Source organism: Grammomys surdaster, unplaced genomic scaffold, assembly GCF_004785775.1.
Source record: "Grammomys surdaster isolate TR1022 unplaced genomic scaffold, NIH_TR_1.0 125807, whole genome shotgun sequence".
Lineage (NCBI taxonomy): Eukaryota > Metazoa > Chordata > Mammalia > Rodentia > Muridae > Grammomys > Grammomys surdaster.
The window spans coordinates 450,286-466,554 of record NW_021620638.1 but is presented as its reverse complement, the minus strand read 5'-3'; the positions used below and the strand labels follow the sequence as shown (position 1 = coordinate 466,554).

General features: G+C 42.0%; 9 non-coding genes across 9 annotated transcripts; 5 read left to right on the top strand and 4 right to left on the bottom strand.

Moving 5' to 3' along the window:
* Positions 1-860: 860 nt before the first annotated feature.
* On the bottom strand, positions 861-932 carry Trnae-cuc. Its single transcript has one exon. It is a non-coding gene; the product is annotated as a tRNA-Glu (tRNA).
* Positions 933-1,506: 574 nt separating this feature from the next.
* Trnaf-gaa lies at positions 1,507-1,579 on the top strand. Its single transcript has one exon. It is a non-coding gene; the product is annotated as a tRNA-Phe (tRNA).
* Positions 1,580-7,851: 6,272 nt separating this feature from the next.
* Positions 7,852-7,924, top strand: Trnam-cau. Its single transcript has one exon. It is a non-coding gene; the product is annotated as a tRNA-Met (tRNA).
* A 409-nt stretch (positions 7,925-8,333) lies between these two features.
* Positions 8,334-8,406, bottom strand: Trnak-uuu. Its single transcript has one exon. It is a non-coding gene; the product is annotated as a tRNA-Lys (tRNA).
* Positions 8,407-10,020: 1,614 nt separating this feature from the next.
* Trnam-cau lies at positions 10,021-10,093 on the bottom strand. The gene has a single exon. It is a non-coding gene; the product is annotated as a tRNA-Met (tRNA).
* A 277-nt stretch (positions 10,094-10,370) lies between these two features.
* Positions 10,371-10,452, top strand: Trnal-aag. Its single transcript has one exon. It is a non-coding gene; the product is annotated as a tRNA-Leu (tRNA).
* An 88-nt stretch (positions 10,453-10,540) lies between these two features.
* On the top strand, positions 10,541-10,622 carry Trnal-aag. Its single transcript has one exon. It is a non-coding gene; the product is annotated as a tRNA-Leu (tRNA).
* A 932-nt stretch (positions 10,623-11,554) lies between these two features.
* Positions 11,555-11,626, top strand: Trnaq-cug. Its single transcript has one exon. It is a non-coding gene; the product is annotated as a tRNA-Gln (tRNA).
* Positions 11,627-11,987: 361 nt separating this feature from the next.
* On the bottom strand, positions 11,988-12,092 carry Trnal-caa. Its single transcript has 2 exons — positions 12,055-12,092; positions 11,988-12,033 (listed from the first exon to the last, which is right to left on the bottom strand). It is a non-coding gene; the product is annotated as a tRNA-Leu (tRNA).
* Positions 12,093-16,269: the final 4,177 nt, after the last annotated feature.

The following is a 16,269-nucleotide window of genomic DNA, read 5'->3' as shown; positions in this document are numbered from 1 at the left end:
CCTCTCTTTAGAAAAACTGATTTAAAGCATTTTAAATAGTTTTATTGTGCCAGAGGACCCTAGAAATTTTGAGCCCTTCTGCTTTTTACCAATCGACACATTTAAGGGACTCCTGCTCCAACCACCAGGAAACTTCCAGCCAGTGGAAGTCCCGCGAGTTCCCACTTGTCTCCTTTACAACTTATCTTTACCACGTAAACCCAGCCAGCTTCTCGAGAAAACGGTCTGCGAAATTTCCCTCTCTCAGAATCACCGTATAGCATGAGTTTTTAAAGGTTAAAGCTAGGAGAGAGACGGGGAAGAGGAAAAAAAGTAACAGGGAAAGGGTAAATCAATGGATCCAACAATAAGAACACTTGTTGCTATTTAAGAGGGTTGCTTTCCCGGCTCACCCCTACAAGGCAGTTCCGGACCGCCTCTAACTCTGCGGACAAGTAGTGCGCACATACACTCAGACACAAACACTACAAATAAATGCAATAAGATGTATTTGTTTATATTGTTCTGTCTGCATGCATGCCAGTGTGCCTCGTGAATGTCTGGTTCCCGTAAAGAAAGAGGAAAGAGTTGGATTCCCTAGAAATGGAGTAATCGGCTGTTAGGAATACCCCGTGGAACGTCTGGCAAGACGTTCTTTTAGCAAGAGCTCTTGAGCATTCGGGGAAAAAATCTCGATCTTCACATGATCAAATAATTATTAGTAAATTTTTGAAAATCATGATGTTGCGTAAGCTGATAATTTACAGTTGGAATAGCACAAGTAAATTGGATACAAAGCTGAAGTCCACTTATAAATCCGATAGTTTTATTGTACAGTGTTGCTCCCCAAAAGTTTGAGGTCTGGGAGAACAAAATGTAACTTCCCTGACCGGGAATCGAACCCGGGCCGCGGCGGTGAGAGCGCCGAATCCTAACCACTAGACCACCAGGGAAACTGCTAGATTCTATCTTGCAAGACCTATAACCCGAACGAGCCAAACAACTCTCCGGCGTGTTCACACTAGAGTTTATTCAATTAACCAACCACAAATCCCAGCAAATTCTGAACACATGAATGAGTACGATAGAGTCGGTGCTCCTCTGCTTATATGTATGAATTGACCCAGAATACATGATAGAAAAATGTATATTTACATGTTGCTGTTTTAAATATTAACATGATCATTACCGCACTTTTTGAGACAGTATCTCAGCCCTGAGCTGTATCTCTTCAAAGATAAGGCTAGCCCTGAATTTAGAGAGATCCGCCTGCCTCCGTTTCCCAAATGCTAGTTTAAAGGCGTGCAGCACCACTCCCGGCGCTAAGAAAGGAAAGTTTTAAAGAGTAATTTAAAGAGTAATTGTCTCCTTGCTTTTCTCTTAATGATCCAGAAAGATTCGAACATCGAAATTCTTAATCTTAGATTGTCTAAGTGACGCTGTTAGGCGTAACCGTTCTTTGTCACGCCCAGCCGGGACCTACGTGATAAAGCCATTAGAATTCAGTGTAAAGAGGTGCGGGGCGTGGCCGAAATAGCTCAGTTGGGAGAGCGTTAGACTGAAGATCTAAAGGTCCCTGGTTCGATCCCGGGTTTCGGCAAACGTGATTTTTGTTTGTTTTGTTGTCTTTAATAAAATTACTTCTGTATTTACTGTCTTTCTTTTAGTCTTTGACCTGTTCCTCATTTTTTTCTCCAACGCATTTGTTTCTCAGAACTTACTTTTTTTATTCCCATGAATATATCTCAAAAGCTTAAGTCAAGCCAACATGCTTCTCTTCCTCGCTGGCCTCTTTAGACTAGAAAATGTTTACATCTCCGTATTTAGACCCCAGAACCGAGCCCTGATTCTCATGTCTTACGGTGATAGATCACGTCAAATTCAGCTACGGGCTATAGCATTCAGTCCAACTGATCATGACCACCAATTTCCCCGTTTCCACATGTTGTGGCTCTTTTTTGGCTCTGTTTAATTTTCGCGAGATGCAAGCCAATCGATAACTGTTCTTTAGGCAGAGACTCAACTCTCCCGCCACTTTCCCCCCTATATTGTATGGTGATTCTCTTTCATCACTTTACTACTAGAACTTTTTTAGTTGCTTCTCAGGGCCTGCGCTTTGATTTTTACTTAGTTTCTCTGCTTTTAAGTAATCTCACATACATTTTTAAGAATAATAAAGATGTCCCATTTCTGTTGCCTAACTCTTCCTGTAACAATACCTTATAAAACTATAGTCCAGTGTCACAGTCCCTCTTCTCCTTCCACAAATACAGAAGAATGCTAGACAATAAAATAAGAATAAAAATGAAATGAAAACACAAGAAAACTGCTTAAGCAGAGATGGTTCATAATTCCTTTAAAATACTAGGTTCTGCTGTTAAAGACTAAGGCTCACAACCACAAAGACAAAACTAAGACTTGCATCTGGTTGTGTTGACAGTGGCATTCAGGTGGTAGAGTCAGGAAGGGTCTTTTTGAGTTCAAGGCCAGCCCAGTCTACATATCTAACTCCAGACCAACCGGGGCTATAAAGTAAGACCCTGTCTCCAAAACAAAACAGGTAATAATTATAACTCACTTCTGTGAGTTCCACGACAGCCAAGGCTAAACAGAAACCCTGTCTCGAAAACCAAAAACCAAAAACCAAAAAAAAAACAAAAACAACAATTAAAAAAAAAAAAACCCACCTCACTTCTGGCTGTTTTGTGCTACAGCAGGATATTCTATACTTTCTGTGGCTGTTTCTAATATTGTTTCTGTGAATCACTTATATTTAGGACTTTTTTTTTCATAATGGCAAACTTAATTCGGCCTAAGGTAAAATTTATAATGGTATTTTCTTTGGATTGTTGCTTTATTAATAACTGGTGTTCAAAATCAGGACCCCACAGCATATGGGACCCACCGTGGACACTAAGCTGATACTCAGCCCAATTTCTACTCTTACATAGCCTGTATCACTCAGGGTCCCAGCCTCTGGTGTGGTAAGCCGACTATCAGCTGCACAAACATTTGGGCGTGTGTGATAACTTTGACACTACTTGGCAGACGTGTGCTCCTTGGAGATGTGACCTTGTTGGAAGTATGTCACTGGGGCTAGGCTCTGGAATTTCAAATGCTCGAGCTGGGCTCAGTGTCTCATTCTCATCGGGATGCAGAAGTCTCAGCTACTTCTCCAGCACCACATCTGCCTGTATGCCGCCATGCTTCCCACCATGACCGTAGTAGACTAAACCTCTGAGGCAGTCCAGTGAAGTGCTTTCTTTTCTGAGAGTGACCGTGGTCATAGTGTCTCTTCACAGCAATAGAACCCTGAAAAAAAATCCTACCATGAATACTCAGAATTGGGCCTATAGCAACCATAATCGACACGAGCAGGGCTGCAGGAGAAACGGACAACCAAAAGCAGCGTTGGAAATGCCAAGCTTAGACCATTACTTTGCTGGTGTAAACAGCCAGTCGAAAAAATAAACAACTCCAAAATTTTTCTTTCTTTTTCAGCATAGAAATTTTTGTCACCATTGTTAAATAGGATATCTCCAAATAAAATTTATGAAGCCGTAGTTTAGAATTGAGCTCCTTTCTGCCCTTGGTCCCTCTCAACAGACCAATCAGAACATTCACTTGTTCTATTAAGTAATCAAACAGAACTTTGAAATGATCCAGATAAACAGGTGTAAAACACAAGCAGCCACCAGCTGCCAGTCAAAAGGGGAGCCATCTACCTGAGCCAGCGTGATAAGGAGAGTCCTGCTTTAATCATAGGGGAAGGAAACATGAAATAAATGATCAATCCGTTTTCTTGTTGGTAATTTCTACATTATTGAACCTTTTGCACTTATAAAACTTCCACTTAGGATCCCCTTACTAGAACTCCTTTCAGTTTGATGGATAGCATACTGCCTAACTAATAAAAACCACACTGATCTTTAAGCCTTATTGAAAATATAAGTATATAACTTATTCAAGTCCTTTCCCCATGTTAATCCTTCAACCTCTCCAAGTTACAGAAGCATATTCCTCTTGTACTGTACTTTAGAAATACAATTTAGAACAGGCCAACATTCTGACATCTTTGCTGTGACCAAGAACCGCAAAAACCATCTTGTGAACACATACCTGGTGCTGCTATCTCCTGGCTTTCCCAAAGGATCAAACATCACGTTAAGCATTCGTTTATACTTTGATGAATCTGAAAAGTGATCCTAAACCTAAAAAAAAAAAATAGAAATTCTTGCCGTCCTAAGTAAGCAAATCACACCCTGCACAATGGCATAGGCTATGAGGATATCAAAAGTGTAAGTAATACGAGATGGTCAAAGTGTCACATGGCTTTAATCCTGCCATCCAAGAGGCAGAGGCAGGCAGATCTCCATGAGTTTGAGACTAGCCTGTCTACAGAGTTTCAAGCCAACCAAGGATACTGTCTTAGGGTTTTACTGCTGTGAACAGACACCATGACCAAGGTAAGTCTTATAAGGACAACATTTAATTGGAGCTAGCTTACAGGTTCAAAGATTCAGTCCAGTATCATTAAGGCGTGATGCATCCATGACCGCATCCAGGCAGGCACTGTGCAGGCTGAGTTGAGAGTTCTACATCTTCATCTGAAGACTACTAGCAGAATATTCACTTCCAGACAGATAGGATGAGGTCTTAAAGCCCACACTCACAATGACAAACCTACTCCAACAAGGCCACCCTACTCCAATAGGGCTACACCTTCTAATAGTGTCACTCCCTGGACCAAGCATATACAAACCATTAACAGATACATAGTGAAACTATGTCTCAACACCCATTCACCCTCCCACAACAAAACCAAACCAAACCAAACCAAGCAAACAAACAAAATAGTCTAAGGAAGATTTTTTCTCACTTTCTGTAATAAGTTTAGCACCTGAATGGAATTTGCCAAATTTTCTATTTGTACTGTCTGTTAAATATGATCAACTATCAATAACCATTTGTCGTGTTTCCTGTACTGAATGGTACTTTTGCCATCACTGGGACCAAATAGCTGACACAAGCCTCTTGTGGGTAGAAGAGTTCACTGTGGCTCACAGTCTGTGGGTGCTGCTCCTTGTGCAGGGAGGCACAGCACGGGGAGTGTGAAGGCATTGGTCTCAGTGAGTCCACAGCGAGCAGAAAATGACCGTTCTGGTTTTTTTCCTCTTTATTCCCTCCAGCTGTCTACACTCAGGGTAGGTCTTCCACCCTCAGTTAAATCTCTCTGGCCACTCACTCACAGACATACCAGAGGTGAGCCATCTTAGGGGATTCTGAACCCCATCAAGCTGACAAAAGAAATCAGCCAGTACATAAGGTTTCTCTAAGCGTTTGTACTAACCAAGATGGGTTCCAAAGCTGCTTTCCAAAAGACAGAACTTAAGAGCTAGAGGAAACATTTTGTATTCCTGTAGCTCTGATTTGATGCTGGCTTAATAAAGAGATCGAGATCAGCATAAGACCGGCGCTGGGGCTAACCCGCGATAAGACCGGCGCTGGGGCTAACCCGCGATAAGACCGGCGCTGGGGCTAACCCGCGATAAGACCGGTGCTGGGGCTAACCCGCGATAAGACCGGTGCTGGGGCTAACCCGCGATAAGACCGGTGCTGGGGCTAACCCGCGATAAGACCGGCGCTGGGGCATTAAATTTCCTGAGTTTTTCCTCCTTTTGTAAATTGAAAGGTTACAATTTCTTAGAGATCTATCTATGTCCAGGCTGTTTTGTGTTTGTTTCCTGTCAATTTATCAAGGCTAGAGCTTTCTGGAGTGTTCCCATTAGCTTGCCTATAGACACGTCTGTAGGCCATTGTCTTGATTAATTAATAATTGCTATGGGTTGGCCCAACCATTACAGGTGGTACCACTCCTGAGCAGGTGGTCCTGGGATGTATAAGAAAGCTTCTGAACAAGCCATAGGGAACAAGCCAGTAAGCAACACTCCTCCGTGGCTTCTGCTCCAGCTCCTGCCTACAGGTTTCCACCTTGCGTTCCTGCCTTGACTTCCCTGGACGAGGAACTACAGCTGTAATGTGAAATAAGGCCTTTTCTGCCCAAGCTGCTTTTATAGTGTTTTATTACAACAACTGAAACCAAGATAAGACAAGCCCTAAGACAGTATTTGTTCATCTCTAATGAGCAATGCTACTTTCAACTGAGCGATGATGCTGCTTGGGAATGTTTTATTGTCTGCTTTTTACTGTCATTCTGGACTTTCCAGTTTTAGTTTTCTCTGTGTTGGCTATTCTTCCTGTGGAGGCATATTCTTGGTTGTCAACGTGAAAAAATCTAGAATAACTAAAACCCAAGCATCTGGGTATACCTATGAGAGATTTAATCTTAATCGTTTGAAGTGAGAAGTCCTACTTTTAATCTGGATCTTTTGAGATGGGAAGATATACCTTCAGTCCAGATCTTTTGAGGTAGGAAGATCCACCTTTGATCTGGGCCACACCTTCTGCTGGATGCATATATAAATGGCATGGAAGAAGGAAGCTTTCTCTCTCATTGCTGCTATTCTCACTAGCGAGTCCACTCCTTCAATGGCATTAGAGCCTACTTCTTCAGGATCCCAGGATATATTAAAGATCAGCTGAGACATCCAATCTTGTGGACTGAACAACTACTGGATTCTTGTACTTTCCATTGGTGAACAACATTGTCGAACTAACTGGACCTCAGCCTGTAAGCTACTCTGATAAATCCTTCACTCTATTTTGTTCCTCTGGGTACCCTGACTAATACACTCCCTATACGCTTCCACATCTAAATTCCTCTTTCCGTGAAAAACAGAAAAACAGCAGTTAGCTCTGTTTTTATAATCTATTCCCTAATCCAGTTGTGTGTCCTTCCGTCTGTTGTTAAAATAGGATAATCAGAGTTTTCCAGTGTTGTCTGGGTGGTGGTGTTGGCATTTGCATAATAATCTTTCTCATCTTCATTATCTGAACTCTTGAAAAATATGGTTATGCTATTCATAGAGTTCAAAAATAAACTATCGGAATCTTGATACAAACTAGCACTGTCTACTTTACTTGATACAAACTAGCAGTTAATCTGCATTATAAGGGTAACCACTCAGGGCTATACACACTGGGTGGACTACACGTACTAACGTTGGGCACTGAAGATCCACGTCACTTGTAACACTTGTACACTGTAATATTTATAACACTTGTAACACTTTATAAATGGAAAAGTTAGGGACATAGACAATAAAACCACTTTGCTTTACGGGGCTGGGGGGGGGCAATATTTTAAATGGTTTCTGTGTTTTCTCCAACTTCTGCACTTTACGCGGAAAACCAAACACTCAACGGTCCACAAATCCGAGGGAGGCATTAAGAACGAGAAATCCTATTGTGAAACTAGTTCAACTCCCAGGCAAATCTGGGTAACTCGACTTTTCATTTTTTCCTGTTCTCACACTAACAGATTCCCAAGACTTTTAGAAAGAACAATTTATTCATTAAGCTTTGAGCTCTCTTGTGTCCCTTTTGGACTCCTGGACAGAGGAGTAGTAAAAAGACAGGGCAATGTGTTGAAAAGTCTATAGGACTTAGGAAGTCTACCTTGCATATTGCAATGAAGAGGGTGAGAAGGAATGACTGGCCGAGGAAATGCTTTTCTTTAGACCACAACCCCTTGCATGTATGTCCGGAGCGGGAGCAGAAGGATCAAAATTACTTTTCTTTTTTTAAATCTAGTTGAGATTTGGGGAGTTACGGAGTCTTTTAGATATTTCTAGGGCCGGGAGTTTGGGCGGTGGGGGGGTTTAAGAATTCTAAGAACATCATCTGGACTAACATAGGGAAAATATGGTGTATGTATGTTACTAAACTGAAATGGCACAGACAATACCACGTGCCTCCTTAGCGCAGTAGGCAGCGCGTCAGTCTCATAATCTGAAGGTCCTGAGTTCGAACCTCAGAGGGGGCAGTTCCTTTTCCCTGTATTCACAATGTTACTGAATTCATATTGTTAATCAATTCTAAACTGTCTCTTAATTGTCTCCTGGATTCCAGAACATGAGCTGGTAGCCATCATTTTCCAGTTGAAAAGAGCTCTTCTACCCAAGTCTCTTCTTCAGACAGCATTCAGTCCAACAACTTAATTTATTGGAAAAACGGAACGCGTAGGTGAACAGCTAGTGCTGGACTTACCTGAAGTCCTCTTTTTAATATATACGAAACTTCGTTACTCCTATGCACTCGATATATGATGTGATGTAGGTTTATAGATCTGGCTAAATAAAGTTGACCGAAATACCTGCTTTCCTGGATTAGTCGTTGAGAAATTCTTAAGGTAAGTAGACAGTTGCTGGCCCGGGAAATAGAAAAAACACTGACGCCCGAACAGGGACTTGAACCCTGGACCCTCAGATTAAAAGTCTGATGCTCTACCGACTGAGCTATCCGGGCTCTTGTAAACAAGTGTTCTTGAGTGAATAAAGAAAGATACAAAAATACCAATACTTCGGGGTTTTTGTGTGTGTGTGTGTGTGTGTGTGTGTGTGTGTGTGTGTGTGTGTGTTTGTTTTTTTGGTTGGTTGGTTGGGGGGGGTTTGTTTTGTTTTTTGGTTTTTTTTCATTCTACATTTTGTCAACTGATTTAAAATCTTACGTCTGGTTTTTTTTTTTGTCACTTAAATGCAAACTCCAAGAGTTTTCTCTTCCATTTTCTCTTGCAGTGTTCAGTATTAAATCCTCACCCCTTATGTAACAGCAAGTATCGAGTTAGGAAACAGTAATGCTCAATTAAGTTAACGCAGCGAAAGTAATTGCAGAAAATAGCTGCTACCTTGCTGGGCTTGGGGACTACAGGAGAAGAGGTCAGGGTTTCTGAGGAAGGGCAGGCACCACAGCTTTAAGGAGGAAGCACTGGCCAGGGTTGGGGGTTACAGCTGCCTCGGCTGCTAGTAGCTTATAATGAGACGTTCTCAGGGATACAAATAGAGTGGAGGTTAAGACAGTTTGACAGACGGGGAAACAACAACAACAACAACAACAACAAAAAAAAACTCAGACACGAAGTCGGTCTCCTGCCTGCCATTCTCTCTCTGGCTCGTCTTTGATAGACTGACTTTAAGGAGAAAGCCTGTGACGATGGAATTTCGAGGTGTAATTTGTAGACACCAGGCCCTTCCATAGGACAGAGAATTGGACCGCAGGTCCGGAGCTGAGAGAGGACAGATGGACAAGGAACTCAGCTTTAAATGGTGCCCGACACATAATGAGCGAAGGGAAAACCAAACAAACACCTGCTGAACTCTTCTGGCTCCACAGAGATACTGAGAGCTGGATATAAAATACAATCTTAACCCAGAATATTTGTCTTCCTCGCCGTACTTATTTCTCTTTTAGACATTTTCTTGAATCTTGCAATTTGGTTGACTTAGAAATCCTGTCAAGACCGAAAGCCCAGCCTGGTGAGAATGGACCATAAAGGTTTGTGGTTTTTTTTTTTTTATATTTTAGTTTTATTTCGTTTTTGACACGGAGTATCATGATGGGATGAAGTGATCCGATAATAAGCGATACCAGAAGAATGGCTTAAAAGACCAAACCGGCAATTACACACATCTTACACCTTTCATACTCGCTCTTTGGCCTCCCTTTCTTTTATACCCTGGGCAGGGGAGTTTCCTGCCCTTGATGTTTACGTAATAACCAAATGCCAAGCATATTTGAATGGCACCTGAAAATTCTCCTGGCTCCAATAGTACGTATGGTGAAAAAATAGTAAGTTTCATTGTTTGTAAAGACTGGGCCCCGGAACTCGCCATGTAGAGATCTACCTTCCTCTGTCTCCCAAATGTTGGAATTTTATAGGTGTGCTCCAACACACTGGTCGAGTGTTTAATTCTTAATGAAAATCGCTGTTTTATAACTTTGCAACCGGCTATTACATTAACACAAACGAAACTACTTCTTCCATTTCATTTATAGTTTTTTGGTCTCTGTACACACGAGCTCAATTCTTTTCATAAAAATTAAAATTAAAGATAAAATTATTCATGTTAAAAACACTATGGTTGCCCCCTCTGAGGTTCGAACTCAGGACCTTCAGATTATGAGACTGACGCGCTGCCTACTGCGCTAAGGAGGCACCCGTAGCTGAGGCTTTCCGGAATCACGTATTCCCAATGTTATTGGCATTGGTCTTGGCGTCTCACGTTTGTAGTTTTTTAGTTATAATACAATGGCACCTAAAAGAGCCTTTGCTGCGAAGCTTCATGACACAACGCTAGAACAGAGCCTGCGAGTCTGCGTTAGACCACAGAGTGCAGAATGAGAGCTCGCTGCAAAGAGCCGTGTGCAGAGGAAAGGAGCCTAAAGTGTTATGGTTACTCCAGAAAGAGAAGACGCAAACAACTTGTCACAAAGGTAGCGTGGCCGAGCGGTCTAAGGCGCTGGATTAAGGCTCCAGTCTCTTCGGGGGCGTGGGTTCGAATCCCACCGCTGCCAGCGGTATCTTTTGGTGGGGGGGAGGGGAGGTAGGTTTTATTAAAGCTAAATGGGTCTTTTAAGCCGGGTTCGACACTCTAAATGTGGAGGTAGTGTGGCCGAGCGGTCTAAGGCGCTGGATTAAGGCTCCAGTCTCTTCGGGGGCGTGGGTTCGAATCCCACCACTGCCAGCAGTTTCTTTTGTGACTTTGAACAAGACAGGGATTAATAGTCTACCACCTGCTTTCGCAGTTTACTGATAATAGTTATACGTATACTCACTGCAGTCCCGACTAATTGCTTCAATTAACAGTTAATAAACCCGTAAAGTGTGTAGTACTCACTTCCCTAATCCCTGAATGCCCCTCACACAAAAGGCTCCAGCAACAGTTAACAAGCTTTTATTTCATTCATTCAAGTTAAGAGATGTTATTCCGCACCTACCATATAGGCTAGGCCCTGTAGACGCTACAGTTCTTTCTCGTTACTTTAGTCAACGAATGAAGGATGAATGTGGAACTTTCGCTTTCCTGGAGTCGGCTTGCAACTAGAGACAAATCGGCCTAGGCCACTGAAGAAGTGGATTCTTTCCCATCCGGGAGACGGAAAGCCATGTCTTCATCATTACCACAGCCTTCTCAATTCACTTTGAACCCGAATAGCACTCATCTGAGCTGTGTCTCTTAAAAAACGCCTTGCAAAAGGAAACAAAACTTCAGATGCGCTGTGAAAGTAGATTGGAAACAGGGAGAGGGGGGCCAAAGAAAGGGGAGAGGGGAAGGAAGTAGGGGATAAGTTTAGTAACTTTTTTGTGTGTGGCTACGTCACAATTAGGCCTATTTATTTGTGTGCTAACAAGAAAATTAATTGGACAAAGAAAAAGAAAACAACAAACAACCCAACATGGAAAATAAATAAAATAGAACTAAGGATACAGCTGAGCCTGAAAAACAAAAGAGGCTTGTAATTTGTTACTATGAAACAAACAAAATTTGTAACTAATTCAAAACTTGTAATTTGTTACTATGAAACAAAATTTGTAACAAATTCAAATAACTAACACCTAGGTTCCTTTAAATCAGAATTTACAAATGGATAGTGTGGCAAATAACTTCGACGAAGTGGTTCCATGGTGTAATGGTTAGCACTCTGGACTCTGAATCCAGCGATCCGAGTTCAAATCTCGGTGGAACCTAGTTCCTCTTTTTCTTTTCTGCTTTGCCTTGTTTCACATGGTGAACAGTTTCATTTAATTCCTACGTTTATACTTAGTCATGCAAACGTTCTAAGGATCAGACCCTATTAACTCCACACTCAACTGTCAACTGTGTCACTGGAGTTTGTGCACATTTCCTACACAGTTCGCGCAAGATTCACACAGTTCGTGCAGTACACTGCTGCCACGAGTCCATTTTCCGACAGGGGACCCAGTTCTGAGCGTTGATGGTTGGTGGCAAAGGCACCTTTAGGCCTCCAACACAAGATCGGCGGGACAAGCTTCACCGAAGGTCTGGAGTAGGCTAGCTCAGAAAATGTGAAAATAAGAAAAGTACAGCTGTCAGAAGTGGGATTCGAACCCACGCCTCCATACGGAGACCAGAATCCCCAGACAGGGAAGCTATGCTTGAGTCTGGCGCCTTAGACCACTCGGCCATCCTGACAGGCTGCTCCAAAACCAATTAATGATACTTTCAACTGTAATCAATGTGTATGCGCTTACTGTCTTTTAGGTTTCAGTTATAGCATGAAAATACAATTCCCTGTAAAGTTAACCAAACTATTTTTCTCTATCTAATCAGAAACGTTGACAAAAATAAACTCTCAATTCTTTTTTTTGTTGTTGTTTTTTCCTCCAATCCTATCTAGAATTCAGCGTTTATCACCTCGGTTTCTGGCCCTTCCAGAGTGCGGTGGAATTCAGAAATCCTGAGGATCCTGCAAGCTCAGGTCTGGCTCAGAGCCATTCATCAGGGTAACGAAGGAACAAGTAGCTCCAGCTGTGTTTCGAGATAGTGTACGAAAGCTCCCAGTTAGTGGAGCTTGCAGGGGGGTGGGAAATGTAAAAACAGACTATATTAGCAAGGAAATCTAGTTTATGAACACTGGCTGCAGTGTAAACCAGAGAGTGTCAGAAGCTTGGGCTATGAAAAGTGACTGCACATGTAAGAGAAAGTGGCAAGATCAAGAATTAAAGGGTAGAAACATTGGAAGGAAAAAGTCAGAGTGACACGAAGGAAATGTCAATACAAAGCCCAAATTTCACGTTCTTTGCTCCCACAGACTTGCAGACTAGACCTTCTTCAGACAAAGGTGGAACTGCCCATCTTTGGAAATTAGACTCACAGTAACAACAGACAGTGAAGTATTCCAAAGACATGGTTGGGTATCAGTGTGACCCCAAAGAATCTGTAGGTTATAATACAGCATCCAGAATCAGAGTTTTCATTTCTAATCTTAAATATGAACAAGAACTAATGGAAAGCAGGTATTTATGAAAACATTTCTACAATAAAGAAAAAAGTAAATACAATAGGGGATTGAAGAGGACCTAAGAAAAGACAAATACAACACGGTGTCTTGAGATGGTGGTGGTGGTGGTGGTGGTGGTGGTGGTGGTGGTGCCATCAAACCTGGAAAGAACAGGGGAAATCGCAGAAAGGAGATAGAGACGTTTACCAGACCGAAGACCTTAGATCTCCAAATGGAAGGGTCCATCAAATGCCCCTCTCTGAACACCCCCAACCCCCGCCCCACCTTCAAAACAGTTTGTCAGGACTATCAGAAGAGAACAGTACTCTGAAAAAAGAAAAGAAAAAAAGACAAGTGAAAAGGTAGTGATAAAGGATTCAGATTCAGAACAGTGTCCTTTTTTTTTTAATATAGCAAAACTGAAAGCTAGAGGACAGGAAATCAATGACTTATAAATTAAAAAATAAAAATCCACAAATTGGACTCCTCATGGAGTCCTAGGGGTAGAGCCTGGGGATGCACCACGCAGGCACTTCCTTCAGACTCTCTTGACTCACTCGGCTCACAGGCAAGCCTGGAGCTCACAGTTACTCAGTTACTCCTGGACCCTCATGCCTCATCCTTCCGAGTAGTTAAGGTGATGAGTCATGATGAATCACGTCTAGAAGTCTACGCCAAGCCAAACCACTGATTAAATGTAAATAGAGATTTTCATTAAATTTATTTATTTAGAGAAGGACAGATGCCACGGTGTGCACACGGAGGTCAAAGGATAACTTACAGAGTACCTGGTGCCCTCTTCCTATCATGAGAGTCACACAAATCAAACACCTTTACTCACAGAGACACCTTACCAGCCCTAAACATTTCCAAGACTCAGAAAATTTTTATGTTCCATGTACTCTTTGTCAGGAAATCTCTGGAGAATTATTTAGCAAACTAATAAAAGCATGTAAAATCTCATAATAGTGAAGGAAAAAAAGATGTTCCAAGGCTTGCTGAGAGAAGCTAGAGAGAAGCCAGTCTGTGATAGAAGAGAGAGGAACACAGCAAGAGGACACACATGGGATAAGAGACCACAGACTCCCTCATCTTTAATCCTTAGACCCTGTCACCTACGCACGAGTTCCTCTCTTCAGTACCTGTCCCCACTCTCTTGTCTTACTACGAGACAAGAGTCCTCCACATACAGGGCCATGTCCAAATGTCTCTGAGAACAAACTACAACAAATTTGCATCCTAAATGGGAAAAATCTCCCTAAAATGTAAGAAATTTCTTGGAGGGAAAAAAGCTATTCTCATGACTAATAAACAGCAACAACTCAATAAAGTGCCTGCACTTTCCCAGGTCTGTAGGAAATTCTTTCCACGTAGAAATTTTGCCTGAGAGTTCATACTCAGTCTCAGTTATTTCTATAGTCACAGGGACAAGTTTCTCATGTGTGTTCAGTATCCACAGGTTAAGCCAGGGGCCTTCAGGATGACTGTGTGTGTGTGTGTGTGTGTGTGTGTGTGTGTCTGCACATGAGCGTGCACTGACACAAATAAATGCTAATATATGCATATACTTTAATAATTTTTTTGTGATTATAGTTGCATCATCCCCCTTTTCTTTCTTCCCATGTGCCTCTCTCCCCCTTGCTGTCTCTCAAACTCATGGCCTCTTTTTCTATAATTGTTGTTAGAGAGATGGATCAGCAGTTAAGAACACTTGCTGCTCTTCCAGAGGCCACAGATTCAGTTCTCAGCACTTACTCCCACACCCTCTCTGGCCTCCAGGGGCACATGCACTTATGTACACACACACAAAAAAATACATGTACTTTTTTTAATGATTTATTTATTTATGAGTACACTGTAGCTGTCTTCAGACACACCAGAAGAGGGGATCAGATCCCGTTACAGATGGTTGTTGTGAGCCACCATATGGTTGCTGAGAATTGAACTCAGAACCTCTGGAAGAGCAGTGAGTGCTTTTAACCACTGAGCCATCTCACCAGCACACATGTAAATTTTTTTAATGTCAAAAAAAAAAAATCTTTAAGTTTTTTTATATAATGAGGTCTAGGAAAGGATCTAAGTAGGAAAATAAAATTAACATAGTGCCGCAAATATATGACCATGGAATAATGTCACAAAACTCGGTTTTAAATTTTTGTTTATTAGTGTGGTGGTTTGAATGAGATGTTCCCCACAGATATTGAATACTTGGTCTTCAGTTGGTGGTACTGTTTGGGGAAAGAGGTGTGGCCTTGTTGGATGAGGTATATCACTGAAGTTGGGCTTTAAGAGTTTAAAGATTTGTGCTATTTCAAGTTTGCTCTCTCTCCCATTTGGAGTTCACTCATAAATATCATGTGATCAGTCTCAATATAGATTCAAAACTGTGTCATGCCAAGGAATCTCATGCCACCCTGCAAAACCACAGGCAGTGCTTTCCCCTCTCCCCCTATACCCTCGACACGACTGACCAGTGTTCTGTCTATAATTTGGATATTTCAAAACTACTATGGAGAGGATGGAGAGATGATTCATTGGTTAAGGGCACTGACTGCTCTTCCAGAGGACCCAGGTTTGATTCCCCAGCACTCACGCGACAGCTCACAACAATCTGTAACTCCAGTTTCAGGGAATCCATGTGCATGCGCACACATGCTGCCAAAATACTCATACACTTAAAGCAAACAGTTATTTAAAAGGGGGTAAAATGGTACCTCGATCAACTGCAATCACTCTGTGCTCTCATTGACACGCACATGCACACACAGACACTTCGCCATAGTGTAGAGATTTAAACATAGGATCTTTCTCATGCTCTATCACTAAGCTGTAGCCTCAGCATGTTTTCAATCTCTCTCTCTCTCCTCCCTCCTGTATCCTTCTCTCTCCTTCCCTCTCCCTCTCCCTCCCTCTTCTTCCTCCTCTCCCTCAATGGTCCCACCAAGTTGCCCAAACTTGCCTTAAACTCATTCTCACTCATTCTCTTGCTCAGGTTGGTTTCAAACTTTTGATCTTTCTGCCTCAGCCTCCCAAGTAACTGGGATTGCAGGCCTGTACTTGATGAGTCTCTCTCTCTCTCTCTCTCTCTCTCTCTCTCTCTCTCTGTGCGAGTGCACCTGTGTGCGCCTGTGTGTGTATGTATGTGTGTTTATATACAATATTATACTATAATTATAATTTTTTCCTTCAGTTCTAGAACCAAACCCACTGAATGATCTAGATAAGTGCTCTATCATTTGGTTATATTCTCAGCTTCTGGAGTTCTTGGTTGTTGTTTATTATCCATCTTTCCTTCCAAGAAGTAATTTTATAAGCACAGGAACATTTTTATTATTAGTGTATGTTAATTGTACAAAACAACTGATTAGA